Here is a 14,374-nt window from a genome sequence, read left to right on the forward strand (position 1 = left end):
CATGGTATTGGTTCCCCTCCAGTTCAGGTGCAACCTGTCGTTGTATAGGTCACCCCTTTCCCAGAAAAGATTCCAATGATCCAAGAACTTGAAACCCTGTCCCCTGCACCATCTCCTCAGCCACTCATTCATCCGTGCTATCGCCCCATTCCTACCTGCACTAGCCTGTGGCATAGGGAATAATCCAGAGATTACTACTTTAGAGGTTTCTCTCTTCATTCTCTTCCCTAACTCTATATACTCACTGTGTAGGACCTCTTCCCCTTTTCTGCCTATGTCATTGGTGCCCAAATGCACCACAACCTCTAGCTGTTACCCCTCCCCCTTGAGAATATCCTGCAGCCACTCCAATACATCATGGACCTTAGCACCCAGGAAGGAACACACCATCCTGGTGCCTCCTGCGGCCACAGAATCTCCTTTCTGTTCCCCTAACTATCGAGTCCCCTATATCTACTGCACTGCCAGATTTCACCCTTACCTTTCGAGCCTCCAAGCTGGCCACAGTGCCACCAGCCTGGCTCTGCGGCTGTGATCTAATGGATCATCCTTCTCCCAGCAGTGTCCAAAGAGGAACACTTGTTGCTGAGGGGAATGGCCACAGGGGACCCTACACTGACTTCTTAATCCCCTCTCTCTGCTGGTGGTCACCCAGCTACTGTCCAAAGGCTGTACTCTGGGTGTAACCACCTCTTCAAAAGTCTCATCTATAATATCTTCAGCCTCCTGAGTGATCCTGAGTACTCCAACTCCTTGACCCGATCAAATACACTAAATTTGGCTGCGCTTCCTGCAGATGTAGTTGTCAGGGAAACAGTCAGCTATCCCAAATTCCCACATTCGACAGGAGGAACGTTCCATCCTGACTACTCTATACAAAAAAAAAGAAAAAAGGCTTACCTCTTCTTAAAACGCAAACAACAGGAATTCTGCAGGTGCTGGAAATTCAAGCAAAACACATCAAAGTTGCTGGTGAACGCAGCAGGCCAGGCAGCATCTCTAGGAAGAGGTACAGTCGACGTTTCAGGCCGAGACCCTTCGTCACGAGTAACTGATCTTCCCCTCCCCCTCCCACTTTCAAATCGCTTACTAACTCTTCCTTCAGTTAGTCCTGACGAAGGGTCTGGGCCTGAAACATCGACTGTACCTCTTCCTAGATATGCTGCCTGGCTTGCTGCGTTCACCAGCAACTTTGATGTGTGTTACCTCTTCTTAACTGTGCCTCCGCCTGTTCATGTCGAAGCCTGTTAAGCCAAAGCCTCCCACCCTGACACTGGCACACTCAAACAGTGGCCACTTCAACAATGGCCACTCTGCTTGGGCCTACCTTCCTTTTCTTTGCAGCTGAGCTTGGGCCTCTGACAATGACACGTACCGTGCCTGTGCAGCCCCAGAAGACTGGCCTTGACTGAGTTTGCTCCTTTTATTCTCTCTCTCCTGATTTCTGTAGGGCTCTGATATCGGTTACTCACACTCCCTGTGCCTGACCGGATTTTCCTGAGTCTGCTCTCTAAACTCCAGTAGGCCTGTGACGCCAAAAAATCTTTCAAATCTCTCACCTTGGGTGGGACTACAACCAGAAGTCATGGGTTGAGGGTGAAAGGTGAAAAATTTAAGGGGAAGATGAGGGGAAACTTCTTCACTCAGAGGGGACTGAGAATGTGGAATTAGTTTGGATAGGTACATTGATGGTAGGGACATACATGGAGGGATATGTTCCTGGTGCAGGTCAATGGGAGTAGACATTAAAATGGTTTTCGCATGGACTAGATGGGCCAAGGAGCCTGTTTCTGTGCTGTACTTTTCTATAACACCTCTGATCTTAAACCAATGTCATTTTAAAAACCCACTCCCTGTGTTTTCACTTTGTCTATGCTTTCATGGTCTTACATATGTCTTTCAGGTCATCTCTCAGTCTCCTACATTCAAAGGAGTAAAGTCCTCTCCTTATAATTCAGGCAACATCCTGGGAAATTTTTTCTGTACTCCTAATTTAATAACATCTTTCCTATAACTAGGTGACCAAAACTGGCCTCAATACTCGCCAACATCTTAAATGATTGCCACATAACTTTCCATTTCCTATACTCATTACCCTGGCTGATGAAGGCCTCTGTGCCAAGTGCCTTCTTTGCCACTCTGTCTACCTGTGACATTGCTTTCAACAAACCGCACATGCATTCCTAGATCCCTCTGTTCCATAACACGCCCCAGGGCCCAGGCACTCATTGTACAAGTCGCACCCTGATCTGATCTACCAAAATGCAATACCTCACATTAATCTGGATTGAAGGCCATTTTCCAATCCTCAGCCCACATGCCCAGCCGATAAAGATCAACCAGTGATTTTTCATTCTACGTTACCTGCACGCCACCTATTTTAGTGCCATCCGCAAATTTTACTTGTGCATTCATGTACAAATCGTTTACATAAGTGACAAACAAAAAAGGTCTGCAGCAGCCCCTGTGGCACCCCACCAGAGAAAGGCCCCAGTCTGAGAAACAGCCTTCAATTCAAAGTACCTTTATTATAAAAGAATGTATAAAGGATACAACCTTGAGATTTATTTGTTCACAGTGGCCACAATGCAAGAAACCTGAAAGAGCCCCATTAAAGAAAAAAATAAAAATAAAAGACCAACACCCGATGCATAAGAGAAAGAAAAGGAAACAAAAACTATACAAACCATCAACGGTTCTGCATCTTACAGAACCTCTGGGGCAGTTGCGAATCCATCTTCTCTCTGATTCAATGCAATCTAGTGTTTTAGACAGCCAGCCATCAGGGGTCTTACTAAGGTCGAGTCCATATAGAAGACAGCTACTCTACCTTTATTTGTTGTCTTGATTACCTCAAAGAACTCAAAAGAGATTTATCAGACATGACACCTCATGCTTTCAGAGGCATCGGTGGAAGCGGAAGGCAGTGCTATTGGTCTGGCTGCTGCTGCCTTGCCCAGATGGTCATCCCCCTCATCAGTATCCAAAGGGGTATACCTGTTGCTGAGGGGAATGGCCACAGGGGACCCTGCACTGATCTTTTTCTCCCTTTACCTCTCTCGGTGTTCACCATCTACTCCCTGAATTCTGCACTCTGGGTGTAACCACCTGCTCAAAAGTCTGATCTACCAATTGCTCTGCCTCCCAGATGATCCTTAGTTCATCCAGCTCCTTAATGCGATCTTCCAGGAGCTCGAATTGGCTGTGCTTCCTGAAGATGTAGTTCTTCAGGGAGATGATCAGGTTCCATGAATTCTCCTATCCAGGAGGAGCATTCCACAGCCCTATCTGCCATCCTGCCTGCACTGTACTCTGGGCAACCAGGACCAAATCAGCAATAACAAGAGGAAAAACCTACCTGTTTCTTTGGCCTCAGCCCCTTCTCTCCAAAGCCTCTAAGTTCCACTCTGAGTCTAGCCCCGACTCTGATGATGGCTGCTCCACTAGAACCTACCGCTCTTCTATGGTTTAAAAATAAGAAAAACCCCCACGCAAGGAGAAAGAATTCACCGTGCTTGGTGGTGCTCCGCCTGCCTTCTGCTGCCGCCGATGCCTCCGATGCTTTGGGACAGTCAACACAGCTTTGTGGGTGAGATTTCATGTCTGAGCCTTAGAAGGGTAGGGTGATGTCAGGAGGAGCAATAGTCATAGGGGACTCGATAGTTAGGGGGACAGATCGGAGATTCAGCGGCAGGAAAGTGATGCCAGGATAGTGTGTTGCCTCCCGGGTGCTAAGGTCCAGGATGTCTTTGAGCAGTTGCAGAATATTCTTGAGGGGAGGGTGAGCAGCCAGAGGTTTTGGTACATATTGGTACCAGTGACATAGGCAGGAGGGGGGTAGAGATCCTGTGCAGTAAGTTTAGGAAGTTAGGAGGGAGGCTTCAAGATGGGAATCTCCAGATTACTCCTGGTGCAACAAGCTAGGGAAGGTTACAACAGGAAGAGAGCGCAGATGAGTGGGTGAGTGAGCAGATGGTGCAAGCGGCAGGGTTTCAAATTCTTGGATCATTGGAACCTTTTCTGGGGAAGGGGTTACCTGTACAAGTGGGACCCAAAATCCTGGGAGGGAGATTTGCTAATGCTATCGGGGAGGGTTTAAACTAAATTTGTGGAGGGTAGGAACTGAAGTAAAGAGGCAGAGGATGGGACATTTGGCACACAAGGAGAGACAGCTTGTAGGGAGTTTGAGAAGAAGGATAGGCAGATGACAGAGCAAAGATGTACTCAGTCAGATGGTTTGAGATGAGACTATTATAATGCAAGGAGTATCATTAAACAAAACAGAGGAGGTAGCGGAGGTACTTAATGAATTCTTTGATTCAGTATTCACCAGGGAAAAGGACCTTGGCAATTGTGGGGAGGACTTACAGCGGACTGAAACACTTGAGCATATAGACATTAAGAAAGAGGATGTGCTGGAGCTTTTGAACAGCATTAAGTTAGATAAGTCGCCGGGTCTGGACAAGATATACTCAGTCTACTGTGGGAAGCGAGGGAGGAGATTGCTGAACCTGTGATGATCTTCGCATCATCAATAGGGACGGGAGAAGTACCAGAGGATTGGAAGTTTGCAAATGTTCTTCCCTTGTTCAAGGAAGGGACTAGAGATAGCCCAGGAAATTATAGACTACGAGTCTTCTTCAGTAGTGGATAAGTTGTTGGAGAAGATCCTGAGGGGCAGGATTTATGAGCATTTGGAGAGACATAATCTGATTAGGGATAGTCAGCCTGGCTTTGTCAGGGGCAGGTTGTGCCTTACGAGTCTGATTAAATTATTTGAGGATGTAACAAAACACATTGATGTAGGTAGTGCAGTGGATGTAGTGTATATGGATTTCAGTCAGGCATTTCATAATGCAATGGATTTCATAAACTTCCCTATGCGAGGCTCATTCAGAAAGTAACGAGGCATGGAATCTAAGGAGACTTTGCTTTGTGGATCCAGAATTGGCTTGCCCACAGAAGGCAAAGGGTGACTGTAGATGGTTCATATTCTGCATGGAGTTCGGTGACCAGTGGTGATCCACAAGGATCTTTTCTGGGACCCCTTCTCTTTGTGACTTTTATAAATAACAAAGGGTGTTGGAAGGGTGGGTTAGTATGACACATAAGTTGGGGTTGTTGTGGAGGCTGGAGGGCTGTCAGAGGTTACAGCGGGATATCGATATGTTGCAAAATTGGGCTGAGAAGTGGCAGATGGAGTTCAACCCGGATAAGTGTGAAGTGGTTCATTTCAACAGGTCAAATTTGAAGATAAAATATAGTATTAATGGTAGACTCTTAGCAGTGTGGAGGATCAGAGGGACCTTGGGGTCCGAGTCCATAGGACACTCAAAGCCGCTGCGCAGGTTGACTGTGTGGTTAAGAAGGCATACGGTGTATTGGCCTTCATCAACCATGGGATTGAGTTCAAGAGCTGTGAGGTAATGTTACAGTTGTATAAGATCTTGGTTAGACCACACTTGGAATACTATGTTCAGCTCTGGTCACCTCACTACAGAAAGGATGTGGATACTATAGAGAGAATGAAGAGGAGATTTACAAGGATGTTAACACGAGGAAATCTGCAGATGCTGGAATTTCAAGCAACACACATAAAAGTTGCTGGTGAACGCAGCAGGCCAGGCAGCATCTCTAGGAAGAGGTACAGTTGACATTTCGGGCTGAGACCCTTCGTCAGGACTAACTGAAAGAAGAGCTAGTAAGAGATTTGAAAGTGGGAGGGGGGGTGGAGATCCCAAATGATAGGAGAGGGAGGGATGGAGCCAAGAGCTGGACGGTTGATTGGCAAAAGGGATATGAGAGGATCATGGGACAGGAGGCCCAGGGAGAAAGAAAAAGGGGAGGGGAGAAAAAAACCAGAGGATGGGCAAGGGGTATAGTGAGGGGGACAGAGGGAGAAAAAGGAGAGAGAGGAAAAGAATGTGTGTATATAAATAAATAACGGATGTTGCCTGGATTGGTGAGCGTCCCTTATGAGAATAGGTTGAGTGAACTGGCCTTTTCTCCTTGGAGCGACAAAGTATGAGAGGTGACCTGATAGAGGTGTATAAGATGACGAGAGGCATTAATCATGTGGATAGCCAGAGGCTTTTTTCCAGGGCTGAAACAGCTAACATGAGGGGCATAGTATTAAGGTGCGTAGAAATAGGTACGGGGGGGGGGGGGAATGTCGGTGCAAGTTTTTCACAAAAAGTGGTGGGTGCATGGAATGCACTGCCATCAATGGTAGTAGAGGCAGATACAATAGGGGTTTTTAAGAGACTCTCAGGTAGGTACATGGAGCTTAGAAAAATAGAGGGCTATGCAGTAGGGAAATCCTAGGCAATTTCTGGAGTAGGTTACATGGCCAGCACAACATTGTGGGCTGAAAGGCCTGTAATAAGCTGTAGATTTCTATGTTCTATGTCCTAAGTCAGACCCTGTCTCTAAATATTGCTAGTTTCTATCCCTCAGAAACTCCTTCAGTAACTTCACCACTACCAGTGGCAGAGTAGTGTAGTGGTTAGCACAACACTTTACAGTACCAATGTTCGGGAGTTCCATTCCTGCCGCACCCTGTAAGGAGTTTGTATGTTCTCCCCATGACCGTACCATGGGTTTCCTCTGGTGGCTCCGGTTTCATCCCACAGTACAAAGACGTACCGGTTAGCGGATTAATTTGTCATTGTAAATTGTCCCGTGATGCGACTACGGTTAAATTGGGGGTTGCTGGGCGGCACGGCTTGAGGGGCAGGAAGACCCCATTCTGCACTGTATCTCAATAAATAAAAACATAGATGTCAGCCTCACTGGTCTGTAGTTTCCTGATTTGTTTTTTGAAAACAATGGTACCACATTAGAGCTGGCCTAAGAAAGTGGCCAGAGATGAAGCAAAAACAACTCTCGAAGGGCCTCCACAATTTCTTCTGCAGCTTTCAACAAAGTCCAGGAATGTGCCAGGCTAGGCCCTGGATATTTGTCCACCTTAAAGCACCTTACGGCCCCTTAAGGCCCCCTCTAGCTCCGCCCCTCTAAGTTGTACATGGATATTATATGTTGGATTTCCAATATCAGCAGGGTTTCTTCTCATTTTCAGAAGTGGGTGCCCAACTTGTCATCTTCACGGGATTTACAAATCATAGATTGTTGGAAGTCATTGTTAAAGGATTCTTATGTTGCTATATGATAAACAAGCTTGGGAAGACTGAAATCTAAATTTTGTGGAGATCATGTGATAGCCAGTGTTGGAAACTTCTTCAAACAGTGGGAGAGTATCATGCTACTGTTTACTTCTGGAATTTTTTCCAGATGAGGACTGTATCCCATAACTATTTACTTTCATTTTGTAAATATTAACATAGATCTGAGAGCTGTGTGACAGGAGGTTACAGAAGTATGGAAGCATGATGTCATGGAGGGATTTGAACATAAAAACGGCAATGTTAAACCTTGTGGTCCAGCTGGTCCAGTGTACTTCAGAGAGACCGAGAATGGTTTTAGTCCTGTAAAAGCATATACTTTATTCCAAGAATCTGTGTGTGATTTTATTTCAGAAGTGCATAATAGATTGTAAAGAGCTTTTCTTAAGTTCTTGTGTATTACCCAGGACATAAACCATAAGACATGAGAGCAGAATCATGCCATTCAGCCTATCGAGTCTGCTCTACCACTCCATCATGGCTGATCTCGGATCCCACTCAATCCCATGCACCTGCCTTTTTGTCATATCCTTCGTTGCTCTGATCAATTAGGAAACGATCAACTTCTGCCTTAAATATACTCACAGACTTGGCCTCCACCTCAGTCTGTGGCAGGGCATTCCACAGATTCACAACTCTCTGGCTAAAAAAATTCCTCCTTACCAGATGGCTATACATTAGGGAAATTCTAGGCAGTTTCTAGAATAGGTTACATGGTCGGCACAAGATTGTGGGCCGAAAGGCCTGTAATGTGCTGTAAATTTCTATGTTCTATGTTACCTCTGTTCTAAAAGGTCACCCCTCAATTTTGAGGCTGTACCCTCTAGTTCTGGATACCCTCACCCTAGGAAGCATCCTCTCCACATCCACCCTATCTAATCCTTTCAACATTTGGTAGGTTTCAATGAGATTCCCCACAGGCTTCTAAATTCCAGTGAGTACAGGCCCAAAGCTGCCAAACGCTCCTCATATGTTAATCCACTCATTCCCAGAATCATCCTCATGAACCTCCTCTGGACTCTCTCCAATGACAACACATCCTTTCTGAGATATGGGGCTCAAAACTGTTGACAATATTCCAAGTGCGGCCTGACTAGTGTCTTATAAAGGCTCAGCGTTATCTCCTTCCTTTTATATTCCCCTTGAAATACAGTAACTGCCAACATTGCATTTGCCGCCTTTACCACAGACTCAACCTGTAAATTAACCTGGGAGTCTTGCACGAGGATTCCCAAGTCCCTCTGCACCTCTGATGTTTGAAGCTTCTCCCCGTTTAGATAATAGTCTGCACTATTGTTCCTTTTACCAAAATGCATTATCATACATTTCCCAACACTGTATTCCATCTGCCACTTTTTTGCCCATTCTTCCAATTTGTCTAAGTCCAGCTGCAATTGCATTGCTTCCTCAGCACTACCTACCCCTCCATCTGTACAGTATTCCTGTTATCTGCAAACTTTGCCACAAAGCCTTCAATTCCATTATCCAAATCATTGGACAAACAATGTGAAAAGTAGCAGACATGCTTCTCATTGCTCATATCCTGGAGGAGATACAGGAGCCTGAAGGCGCAAACTCAACGATTCAGGAATAGCTTTTTCTCTTCAGCTATCAGATTTTTGAATGGACATTGAACCCATGAACATTACCTCTACTTTTTTTTCCCTGTTTTTGCACCACTTATTTAATTTAGCTTTTTAAAATGTATATATTACTTACTGTAATTTACAGATTGTTATTGTTATGCATCACACTGTACCGCTGCCGCCAAATTTCACGTCGCATGCCAGTGATATTAAACTTGTTTATGATATTGGACTGAAGACTTGGACAGTGTAAGGAGGTGGGGATAGAGGGCGGTAACAAAACTGCGAATTGGCAAGTGTATGATGAGCTGAGGCGGATAAAGTTGCCGTTGTTCACTTCTGTCAACATATGCATCGAAACAGAATTTAAGAACTGGTTAAAATCGTTGCAGAAATTACGACTGGAATCGCAGCAGTTAAAGAAAGAACTGGTGAGTTGATTTGGGCCTTTACAAGTTCTGGACTGACTTCCCTGCTGACTTGTCCGTCTGCTGCAGAAAAAGTTGCGGTGATGCGCTGGCGATGGAACAAAGTGGCTGCTGTAAATTTAGACTTGGCTGGTGATAAAGTGTTTGCGGAATGTGTGTCATCTCGTCAAAGAACGTTAAGTGAAAGAGTATATTTGGAAATCAGTTGGTCAGAGAATCATTCTTTCATCATTGTTAGCTTTCCAGATTACTGAAGGAAGTAAATACATTTGTGGAGTTTAATGCAGCAGCTGGTTTGAATCCGCGGGGCGTAACGAAGTGAGTGGGAAGGAGAGACGCCACAGCCCAGGGTGAATGGTTGATGAGGGATTTTAAACTCGGCTGATCCCGAGAGATGGGAGTCATTAACGTATATCGTGTATGTTTTCGTTGATAAGGTCGGGATTCTGTTACAATTCCTGGGGGCAGTTCTTTTCCGGTGATCAATGGGTTATTTGTGTGTGTTTCTGGCCGTCTTTTCCTGCAGATGTGGACGTTATTCCGGTTTGTTATCTTGGCCGGTGACAACTGCAGCTCTGCCTTTGCTTTCTCTGTAGTGCCTGTAGTCACCGAGCATTACAGTTGCTGCTTCCTATGTCGCGGCAGTGCAATTGCTCGCGGATATGAAAATACCATCGAGCGAATGGGAGGGAGGCTGTCATCGTTGCGAAACACTTTGAATTAAATTGTGTTTAGCTGTATCTGCCACCAAGCACTTTGTAATACCGCTTTAAACAGTCCTGTACCTTATTAAATAGATTGCCTCCATGTTAGAATTTTAATCCCATACAACCTAGAGAATCGAGCTAATTTCAGCCCTAGCGCGAAATTTAATCTTCCATCGAATACTACGTAAATGCTCTCTAAAACCCCACCAAATGTGTTATAACTTCTCGAAATTTCGATAAAAATTCCAATTTAGGAGCCCGCGCACATAGAGTTAATAGTTACTATAGAGTATTAATTTTGTTCCTCGTTCGAGTTTTAGAAACCAATCAAATTTGTAAGTACGAGACACGTCCTCGCTACACGATGCTGCCTAAATCCACAGCAAAAGGGAATTGTAGAGACAAGAGAGCACTTCTGATCCAAGTGCATGAGCGCTGTTTTCCTTCCTTCTGACACAGCTTGCTTCACTCTTCGCCCAGTTCCGGGACGTGTCCGGTCTCAAATACAGTACCCATTTACAACGAAAAACAATGCGAGTTAACGTAGCAGGCCAGGCAGCATCTCTAGGAAGAGGTGCAGTCGACATTTCAGGAAGTTAAATCTCTTCGCAAGTAACTTTGCAGAACAAAATATGCTTATTGGACCCAGTCTGCCATTTATGCTCCATTTGCACCTCAGTTTGCTATATACAGTAGCACCATAACATGTTGTTCAGTCTCTGCCCTATGAGGAGCTGCCATTGAAAATCTGGCCGAATGGTGCCGCAACAACCACCCCTCCCTCAGTGTCAGCAAGTTACTGAGGAGCCGAACGGGAGGAGGGGTCCTGAGGTCCATATCCAGTCCTCATTGGGGGATTGGAGACGGGGAGGGTCAGCAACTTAAAAATCCTCAGTGTGAGAGCTGATTGTGGACTTCAGGAAGGGTGAGATGAGGGAACACAAACCAATCCACAGAGGGATCAGAAGTAGAGAGAGTGAGCAATTTCAAATTTCGGGGTGTAAATATCTCTGAGGACCTAGCCTGGTGCCAACATTTTGATGCAGCTATAAAGAAGGCAAAACAGTAGCTATATTTCAGTTTGAGGAGATTTGGTATGTCATCTAAAACACTTGCAAGTTTGTACAAATGCACCGTGGAGAGCGTTCTGAATGGTTACCTCACCGTCTGGTATGAGGTGGGGGGTCGGTTACTGCACAGGATCAAAAGAAGCAATAGGGTTGTAAAATTAGTTAGCGCTATCATCGGCACTAGCCTCAGTATTCAAAACACCTTCAAGGAGTGGTGTCTCAGAAAGACAGCGTCCATTGTCAAGGACCCAGTTCACCCGGGCCCTGCCCTCTTCCCTTTGCTACCATCAGGTAGGAGGTACAGAAGCCTGAAGGCACACACAGGAACAGCTTCTTCCCCTCTGCCATCCGATTCCTAAATGGACTTTGAACTTGTGAACACTATCTCACTGCCTTTGTTATTTCTGTTTGTGCACTACTATTTTTAACTAATATACATAAATACTTGCTAACTCTGAATTTTATTCTAATTTATCATGTATTGCATTGTAATGTTGTCACAAAGTTAATAATGTTTCACACATATGCTGGTGATATTGAACCTGATTTTCATTCTGATTCTGAGAGGCTCTATCCTCGGCACAGTAAGTGAGCGCAATTACGAGGAAAGCAGGGCAGTCCCTCTTATTTCCTTAGAAGTTTGTGGAGATTCAGCATGACATCCAAAACTTTGACAAACTTCTATAGATGTGTGGTAGAGAGTAAGTACATTGACGGTTCCATCACCCATGAATGGAAAATATACTGACTGGTTGCAATGCCCACGAATGGGACATCCTATGAAAAACGGTGCATCTGGCCCAGTCCATCACGGGTAAAGCCCTCCCCACTATTGAGTACATCTACATGGTACAGTAAACAGTATCCATCAACAAGGAACCCCGCCACTCGGGCCGTGCTCGCTTCTTGCTGCTGCCATCAGGACGAAGGTACAGGAGCCAGGGGACCCACACCTCCAGATTCCAGAACAGTTAATACCCCTCAGCCATCAGGCTGATGAACTAACAGGGATAACTTCACCTGTCCCATCACTGAACTGGTCCCACAACCTGTGGACTCACTTTAAAGACCTCTTCATCTCATCTTCTTGATATGTTTTGCTGATTTATGTTTTCTTTTGTATTTGCAGAGTTTGTGGTCTTTTGCACATTGGTTGTTTGTCCTGTTGGGCGGGCTCTTTCAATTGATTCTATATGTTTCAAAGATTTACTGAGTATGCCCACAAGAAAACTAATCTCAGGATTGTTTCTGGTGACCTGTATGTATTTTGATAATAAATTAACTTTTAACTTTTATTATGTCAGAGTGTTGACCTTGGTCACTCTGTGGTAGCAGGTTGCAGATTCTCATCACTGGCTGGTTAGGGAAGTTTTTACTGAATTTGCATTGATGACCTTTAGTTTTGCCCTCCCCTATGACATTGTTCCAACTTTTTCAAAATGTGACCCTCCAACCAGTTTCAGAATTGTGAATTTGAGTTAGATTGGGTCAGTCTATGGGGAGTGTGAGTTAGAGAGTGGAGGCTTGGTATGGGTTAGGATGTGTGCAAGGGATCCAAAGAGCCTGATGTTAAAACTGGAAGCCACCCCAGACAGAATTGCAATGAATGAACCTAGGAAAAAAACACAGTTGAAAATTCTAATCTCCAATAAGCTGATAAAATCTTTGTAGGGTAATACAGACAGTAGTACATCACTACTATTGACAAATATGGTATTGAGTGTTTTGCTGTCAATAGCGGTAACATCAGAATTTCTTGTAAAATGACTATAGCCTTGACTGTGGGCGGTTAGTCTTTGGATTGCCTAGATCCAAAACCATGCAAGGCAAGTGTTGAACATAGCACAGTACAGGCCCTTCGGCCCACAATGTTGTGCCGACCCTCAAACCCTGCCTCCCATATAAGCCCCCACCTTAAATTCCTCCATATACCTGTCTAGTAGTCTCTTAAACTTCACTAGTGTATCTGCCTCCACCACTGACTCAGGCAGTGCATTCCACGCACCAACCACTCTCTGAGTAAAAAACCTTCCTCTAATATCCCCCTTGAACTTCCCACCCCTTACCTTAAAGCCTGTCCTCTTGTATTGAGAAGTGGTGCCCTGGGGATGAGGCGCTGGCTATCCACTCTATCTATTCCTCTTATTATCTTGTACACCTCTATCATGTCTCCTCTCATCCTCCTTCTCTTCAAAGAGTAAAGCCCTAGCTCCCTTAATCTCTGATCATAATGCATACTTTCTAAACCAGGCAGCATCCTGGTAAATCTCCTCTGTACCCTTTCCAATGCTTCCACATCCTTCCTATAGTGAGATGACCAGAACTGGACACAGTACTCCAAGTGTGGCCTAACCAGAGTTTTATAGAGCTGCATCATTACATCGCGACTCTTAAACTCTATCCCTCGACTTATGAAAGCTAACACCCCATAAGCTTTCTTAACTACCCTATCCACCTGTGAGGCAACTTTCAGGGATATGTGGACATGTACCCCGAGATCCCTCTGCTCCTCCACACTACCAAGTATTCTGCCATTTACTTTGTACTCTGCCTTGGAGTTTGTCCTTCCAAAGTGTACCACCTCACACTTTTCCGTGTTGAGCACCATCTGCCATTTCTCAGCCCACTTCTGCATCCTATCAATGTCTCTCTGCAATCTTTGACAATCCTCTACACTATCTACAACACCACCAACCTTTGTGTCGTCTGCAAACTTGCCAACCCACCCTTCTACCCCCACATCCAGGTCGTTAATAAAAATCACGAAAAGTAGAGGTCACAGAACAGATCCTTGTGGGACACCACTAGTCACAATCCTCCAATCTGAATGTACTCCCTCCACCACCACCCTCTGCCTTCTGCAGGCTAGCCTGAGTGTTTGAAGGAGAAGGAATTCAACTCTGTTGTCTGGCCATAAAATCAGGACCTTACCATTTTAATAATAGTTGAATACTATTACATGCTGCTTGATTCCCAATCTGTGCTGCCTAATATTTACATTTACAAGCATGTTTCCTGGATATCATAATCCTGGCCTCCTGTTATACACAAAAAAAGAAACTGCTTTTATTCAGCACTTTTCTGATGAGACAAAGCCATGTGAGAATATAAGTAGTGATGAGGGTGCAAAGATGCCTTGAGAGTAAATTTGAGTGAGTGAACAACAGTGGAGTATTGTTGAATGTGGAACACCTGTGGCATTAACCTCTTCAGTAGAAAAAACAATGATGTTGAGTTGATTTAAATGGGAACTGTTGATGTTTAAAAGGACCAGCTGCACTTGTACTCAAGGTATCAAATGCAGGTACTACAAGCAATTAGGAAGGCAAATGATGTTCACGCAGGGACAGAATCCTTCAGTATGTTGCTGGAGGAACTCTGTTGGTCAGGCAACATTTATCA

At 44.9% G+C, this 14,374-nt stretch overlaps 1 protein-coding gene across 12 annotated transcripts in view; it reads left to right on the forward strand.

Moving 5' to 3' along the window:
- Positions 1–14,374, forward strand: part of zgc:114041 (uncharacterized protein LOC574425 homolog) — a 73,846-nt gene that overhangs the window by 33,090 nt on the left and 26,382 nt on the right. For 5 of the 12 annotated variants that reach the window (XM_063064489.1, XM_063064499.1, XM_063064500.1 and 2 more), the window contains exon 1: positions 8,944–9,198. The exons of 3 other annotated variants lie outside the window; for them this stretch is intronic. The gene's annotated coding sequence lies outside the window, so the exon portion shown is untranslated. Of the gene's footprint in view, positions 1–8,943; positions 9,199–9,495; positions 9,514–9,553; positions 9,633–10,977; positions 10,997–14,374 lie in introns of those variants that run through there. 4 more of the 12 variants (XM_063064496.1, XM_063064495.1, XM_063064492.1 and 1 more) reach the window with 4 other exon arrangements.

Source organism: Mobula hypostoma, chromosome 12, assembly GCF_963921235.1.
Source record: "Mobula hypostoma chromosome 12, sMobHyp1.1, whole genome shotgun sequence".
Classification (NCBI taxonomy): domain Eukaryota; kingdom Metazoa; phylum Chordata; class Chondrichthyes; order Myliobatiformes; family Myliobatidae; genus Mobula; species Mobula hypostoma.